The 6,000-nt window shown below is 52.4% G+C and overlaps 3 non-coding genes across 3 annotated transcripts; 1 reads left to right on the top strand and 2 right to left on the bottom strand.

Moving 5' to 3' along the window:
• Window positions 1-2,192: 2,192 nt before the first annotated feature.
• TRNAE-CUC (transfer RNA glutamic acid (anticodon CUC)) lies at window positions 2,193-2,264 on the top strand. Its single transcript has one exon. It is a non-coding gene; the product is annotated as a tRNA-Glu (tRNA).
• A 502-nt stretch (window positions 2,265-2,766) lies between these two features.
• On the bottom strand, window positions 2,767-2,837 carry TRNAG-GCC (transfer RNA glycine (anticodon GCC)). The gene has a single exon. It is a non-coding gene; the product is annotated as a tRNA-Gly (tRNA).
• A 659-nt stretch (window positions 2,838-3,496) lies between these two features.
• TRNAL-CAG (transfer RNA leucine (anticodon CAG)) lies at window positions 3,497-3,579 on the bottom strand. Its single transcript has one exon. It is a non-coding gene; the product is annotated as a tRNA-Leu (tRNA).
• Between the last annotated feature and the right edge of the window lie 2,421 nt (window positions 3,580-6,000).

Here is a 6,000-nt window from a genome sequence, read left to right as displayed (position 1 = left end):
AGAAACCTTTGTGGCGTTGGATACCGCTAAGAGCCACCTTTGGCATCTTCTCATGGGTTCGCTAAATGCAAGCCTCTTGGAAGTGTCCTGTGTCTCACCCGAAATCGTTCACTCGCTGGCGCCCCTCTAGTCTCAGATAGCCAAAGGCAATCTCTATTGCATATTTGTTGTACCCCAGGCCTATGACTCTCAATCTTGCCCCATTAATGCCTCACATTCGACGCAAAAGGAAACACCCGCAAGAGTCAGGGCTCTGTGCCTGACCTGCCCGGGGGGAGCCTGTGGGCCCCTCACAGCAGCCCTACTCCAGCAGGAGAAAAGTGTGGCGCTGCCAAAGTCCAGCGCCGCAGCCCTTGGCTCCGAGGATCTCCCACGCAAATGCCCAATTTACAAGCACACGCGCTCTATCATGCAAGTTGCGCCTACCCTACCTCCTCAGACACTCAGTCCAGTTGCTCACGCGAACACTAGTGGACAAAACGTAACCAGAACCGGGCGCAAGAGAACTCCGTAGCAGGGATGAGGGGAAGGTTAATAGGGCGCGGGCAGGGCTGTGGAGGATTGGAGCGGGGCACTCGGGAGGCAAGAGCTGTGGCCACCAAATCCAGCAAATATCACGGGCTGGTCTCGGGGCGGTCCTGGGCTTTGGCCCGCAACAAAACAGACCTCGTATGGGCTCTGTCCCTGGGGCGAATTATTGCTTCATACCCCCCTGCACCCGAACCTCATCGTAAGCTTCGCTGCAGGCGAGGAGCGTGCCGTGCTCTTTGCCAAAACCACACCACTGGTTTTTCTATAGTCATTAACCCGCATACTCTGCTGCACCCGAGAAACGCTGGTGGGTATGGTACATAACTGTAACCCGGAACTAGGAGCAGAGGCTTGGGACAACCTGATCAGGAGAGGTGCAGTCCAAGAGCTAGTATTTTGGAGGGGATCCAGGACCTGGATCCCATCCATCAGGACATTCCTTCTAGAGACCGAGATTCACCTGAAGCCAGGCCTGTCCATCCTTAGGCATTACTGTCCATTTCCCAGCAAAATACGGACAAGAGCTCCGATGCAGAGAGACCAATCAGCAGGCTAATACATCATTGTAGGTTTGAGGTGATAAGGTCCTGCTCTGTTGCGATGGCCATGTCACTGAGAAAAGGGAATATATCGGAGAAATGTTAGGAAGGTAGAAACGATTAGACTCAACAATTATTGGCTATTAGCGGTGGAGATACTGGGGTAAGGGAAAGTGACAAGTCTGGAATGACACCTAAGTTGACAGCCTGGGAGTCTAGGACGTTGGTGGTACCCTCTCCAATCAGGGAATGGGGAGGGTGTGAGGGGGAAAGATCTCGAGATCAGTTTTGGGCACGGTGAGTTTAAGATATTTAACAGGCAGGTGGAGATGAGAGAATGGAGGCCGGGAGAGAGGTTAGTCATGTACGTCATAACCACAAAGATGATATGTGAAGTAAGGGGGGGCGGGTTGTAAAACAAGACAGGACAGTGGATTTTGGCTAAGCTCCTCAACTTTCCCGCGCCTCTTTTAAATTTGGATTTGTAGTTGCATACGCTCCAGAATGAAGACAAACAAGAAAATTTGGAGGATTTAGAGAGCAAATCTCTCACAGTTGAACACGTCCAGAACGATCGTTCCGAGGTTCAAGGCCAACCAAGCTCTTTCTGAGTTACTCCTGGCGTACTGATGGAGGGGATACTGACTAGAAAAGGAAAGAAACAGGCAGCCAGACCATAGCCAAATGGATTGTTACTTAGCCAAAGGAAGAAGCTGTGCAAAGTCACCCAGGTATCTGCAGGGACCCTGAAGAGAGAAAAGCGTGGTATAGGAACAAAAAGGTGGCTGAAGAGACCCTATGAATAAAAGGAGGGAGGGCAAGCAGGTAGCAAGGTGTGGAATGAGGAGAGGTTGGGGTCCGGGAAGGTAGAGGTTTGGAATTCGAAGAAACGAGGTTCTTTGTTCATGAGAGGTGGGGGTATTTCTGGGAATGACTAGAGTGTAGGAGAAGAGCAACGGTATAGGTCGGCGCGTTTGATAGTGACAATGGAACTGCAAGTGAGAGTAGTCCAGGGGAGAGGCCGGAAGGAGGTCCAATGGATACCTTGAGAAAAATGAGGAAGACGCGGGAGGGATGCAGAAGGTCCGTGTTATATGGAGTCAGGAACTCACTGCTGCATCCTCCCTGGTGGTCTAGTGGTTAGGATTCGGCGCTCTCACCGCCGCGGCCCGGGTTCGATTCCCGGTCAGGGAACTTTCTTTTACGCCGTTGACCACTACTCTCAAGAAGGATGTGTGCTCTTTCTGTTTTTCTCACTGCTGCCTGCGCCGGCTTTCCTTGTTCGATTGCTTCATTTCCCCTGCCAGTCTCGCCTAGTCTGGAACGAGAAAGGAAAATCAGAGAAGAGAAGCAACCAAAGCATCTCTTCTTCTCGCCCAAAGAGTTCCGCTGGTAAAATGGTGCGAGCAAAGAGAGCCCAGTGTGGAAGGCGAAGCAGCAGACAATGGGCAACTTTTGCTTGGAGCCTGGTCTTTCAGGTGCCAAGGAAGAAGGGCTTTCCCAGCCGCCCTGGAGTCCTAGAGCCAAGGACTTCTCCGGTCTCTGCCACTTAGGTGGAAGGCTTGAGGGAATTGGAGGGAAGGTGGTAAGGGACAGCGGAAGAATGGGGGGGACAGTGATTGGGGGAATGCTCGCTTTCTTCCGTCCAAAAGTTAGGAGGGCCGGGCAGACGGCAACTGCGCCAAAATCGCATTCTTGCATGGGCCGGGAATCGAACCCGGGCCTCCCGCGTGGCAGGCGAGAATTCTACCACTGAACCACCCATGCTAGCCACGTTGGGCCTTACTCAGAGAGGGTCTCTCATCTTCGCCGACACACAGAGACATCTGGTAGGCCATGCCCTGAACACAAAATTTGACACATCACGTGCTCGCCCTAACCTACAACCTATCCTACTTGACTTCCTCGCCCTGCTCTCTCCTAAACTTCCCTCTTCTTCCTTTTCGTCTTCCTCCTCCTGTGTACTTCTCCATCCTTCCTTCCTTCTTCCTCCTCCCCATCCTACCTCTTCTCCTCCTTTCTCTTCTACATTTTCTCTCTCCTTCTCCTCCCCCCTTGTCCTGCTTCTCTTCCTCCTAGTTCTCCTACTGCTGCTACAACACCTCCTCTAGAAAAGTCCTATCATTGCCTTGAAAGTAAGCATCTGAAGCTATAATGCTGGGATGTTTCAAAAGGGCCGCTGTCCACTGGTACGTTTCTCTTCCAATTCACCTCTGGCAAAAGCCCGGTGTGGTCCTCAGGAGGACCACTGTTCCTCTACACACCCTTCATTCACACGTATGCATGTGGAGGCCTGGTCCATGGAGGCCAGTTATTTGGGGAAAACGGGTGAATGTCCGTGGATTTGGGGGCCTGGGCAAGTCATCCTGTCTTCCTCGGGTAGTGCTCAGTCAGCGAAGGGAGCAGAGGAGAAGGCAAAAGACTGATGTCAGGAGTGGGATTCGAACCCACGCCTCCAGGGGAGACTGCGACCTGAACGCAGCGCCTTAGACCGCTCGGCCATCCTGACGCGACTGCAAGTTGTTCCCTCCCTCCCATCTAATGGCAACAGTCGCAATACACCCACAGGTCCAGACTTTCTGGTCCAGTTCAACCAGCTCCTTCAGGGCACCCTAACCTTTCCCTCTGGCACCAGCACTGCCTAAGAAAGTCCACCTGTCCAGAACCTTCCTTCCAAGCAAGGTGCATGCCTTCCTGTCCGCCTCTCCATGCCAACACCTGCAGCCTCCTGCTGGGCCCAAAGACCCGAACCACAAAAGAACACCCTCACCTGACCTGACCTGACCCTTCGTGCGCCTTGGGTTCACCGAATTGCAGCTGCCCTGAGCTTCTCCAACTGCTTCCCCGACACGTGTGCACCTGTCTCTTTGGGGAACACACGTAGCTCAGCCCCGAGATCATTCTTCTAGGGCCTTCCTTCTTCCAAGTAGCAGGTCCACAGCTGCTGCTTGGAACCAAGGAGTGGTCCTCCAGACGCTGGAACTGGGGATACACGTGGAAAGGTGCTCAGAGAAGTGGGAAAATGGAGACCTGCTCTTATGCCACGTCCAAGTCTCCTGGGGAGAACCCAACTTCGCCTGATACACATTTCCAAATTAGGAGAGACTCTTTGGAGGCTCCGGCTAGGTATGACCAGGACTCCTTGGGGAATTGTGCAAGCATCATGTCCACTGTGAAGCAAAATTAGACTCAGAAGGGCCTAGAAGGTTGGAGAGGATTTCCACCTGTGGGTCGAGTGCTGGCAGAGACCATTCCCAAATGAATGGAGCTCTTACGGGTAAGGATAGGGTTGGCAGGGGACAGGTTCCAGATCAACATTGCAGGGAAAGTGAAAATTGTCCAAGAGGGAAGTGACTGGCCCAAAAGAGCAGCGGATGCGATTCCTGAGCAATCAGCTGCTCTCCCTTCTGGCCCCGACACCCACCTGCCCATAGTCCACCAACTTCCAGGCGTAGCTCCCTCACAGCACAGTTCTGTCTCAAACACATGTACTTACCCACCGCCTTGGATGCCCTCCTACTCCTGGGGTATCCCCTCCTTCTCATCTCCCTTTCCCTATTTCGGTTCCCCTAGAGTAACCGCCAGTCTGCTAGAGGGTATCATGGAAGGAACACGGTTTTACCCTAGTATCTTTGAACGTGGTTGATTTTTTAAGGACATGGTTCTATTTGAGTACCATTGGATTTCATTTTACGCCTTCAAAAACGTTATCCTTAGAAGAAGTCCATAGACTGCTGGAGACTTAGGCACAGCTGAAGTTGAAGAATTTCTTGTTTTGGAAGTCAGCCTCTTTTCATTCTGGAAAGGGACGGAAGTCCTGGAAGACAATGGACGAAAGGTATGTTGGCTGCGGAGATAGCTTTTCGGACGCACGGAAATTACGAGTGTGGTTTGAGTCACGCAGGCAGAAGAGATAGAAGGGAAGGAGGAAAGGTTCTTTGTATTTTGTCAGAATAGGAAGTTGAGGGACGTAGAAAGCCTCTGAGCTGCCTGAGGCTGCAAGTGTAATAGGCTTGTGACTTTCCTCGTTAGTGTAGTGGGCAGTATCCCTGCCTGTCATGGCGGAGGCTGGGGTTCGATTCGCCGACGAGGAGGTGTCTGTATGTTTTGCACAAGCCACCCACCTAGCTCTTTCTCTCTCCTCACCACTCACCTCAAGGCGTCCAAAATCTCTCCAGACTCAAAAGAAACCTTTATGGCGTTAGAAGGCCAAGAGCTACTCTAGGATATTCTCAGGGATTTGATTTAAAAAAAAAAAATAAGTCTTAATCACTGAATGGGCTCTGCCTCGGTCAAACTGAGACCTGTTCAAGACCTTAGCTTGAAAAGGCCAAGGACCCCCCCCCCACTGCATCCTGAGCTACCCCAAGTTGTCCTGATCTGTATCTGGCCACTGCACCCAAATGGCTCTGGAGGAGAAAGTACGGCTGGTGACTTTACACAACTCGCCCTCTCTTAAATCCAGTTCACTTGCATGTCACGGCATTACCTCCCTGATATCATAGTCCTCTTCCAGACTGATGGACAGACAGCAGCAGCGGCTCGCCAAAAGCAAGCTTCTTGGAAGCTTGATAGTTCACTCGCGTGCCCTCCTCCAGTCTTGGGTAACCATGGACATCTCCATCTCATATTCGTTGTAGCCCAGGCCAATGGGTCTCCCTCTATCGCCGTTGATCTCTCGTCTCCGACCCAAAAGGAAGCACCCGCAAGAGTTAGGGCACTGTGCCTGACCTCCCCAGGGGAAGCCTGTGGGCCCCTCACAGCAGTCCTGTTTCAGCAAGAGAAAGATATGGCGCTGCCAACGTCCAGCGTCCCAACATCTGGCTCGGAGGATCTTGGACCCAAATCCCCAATTTGCAAGCTCACGCGCTCTGTCATGCAGGTTGCGCCTACCCTACCTCCTCAGACACTCAGTCCAGTTGCTCACGCA

This window comes from Phascolarctos cinereus, unplaced genomic scaffold, assembly GCF_003287225.1.
Source record: "Phascolarctos cinereus isolate Bilbo 61053 unplaced genomic scaffold, phaCin_HiC Scaffold_5;HRSCAF=322, whole genome shotgun sequence".
NCBI classification, from domain to species: domain Eukaryota; kingdom Metazoa; phylum Chordata; class Mammalia; order Diprotodontia; family Phascolarctidae; genus Phascolarctos; species Phascolarctos cinereus.
This window is presented reverse-complemented; position numbering and strand designations above follow the sequence as displayed.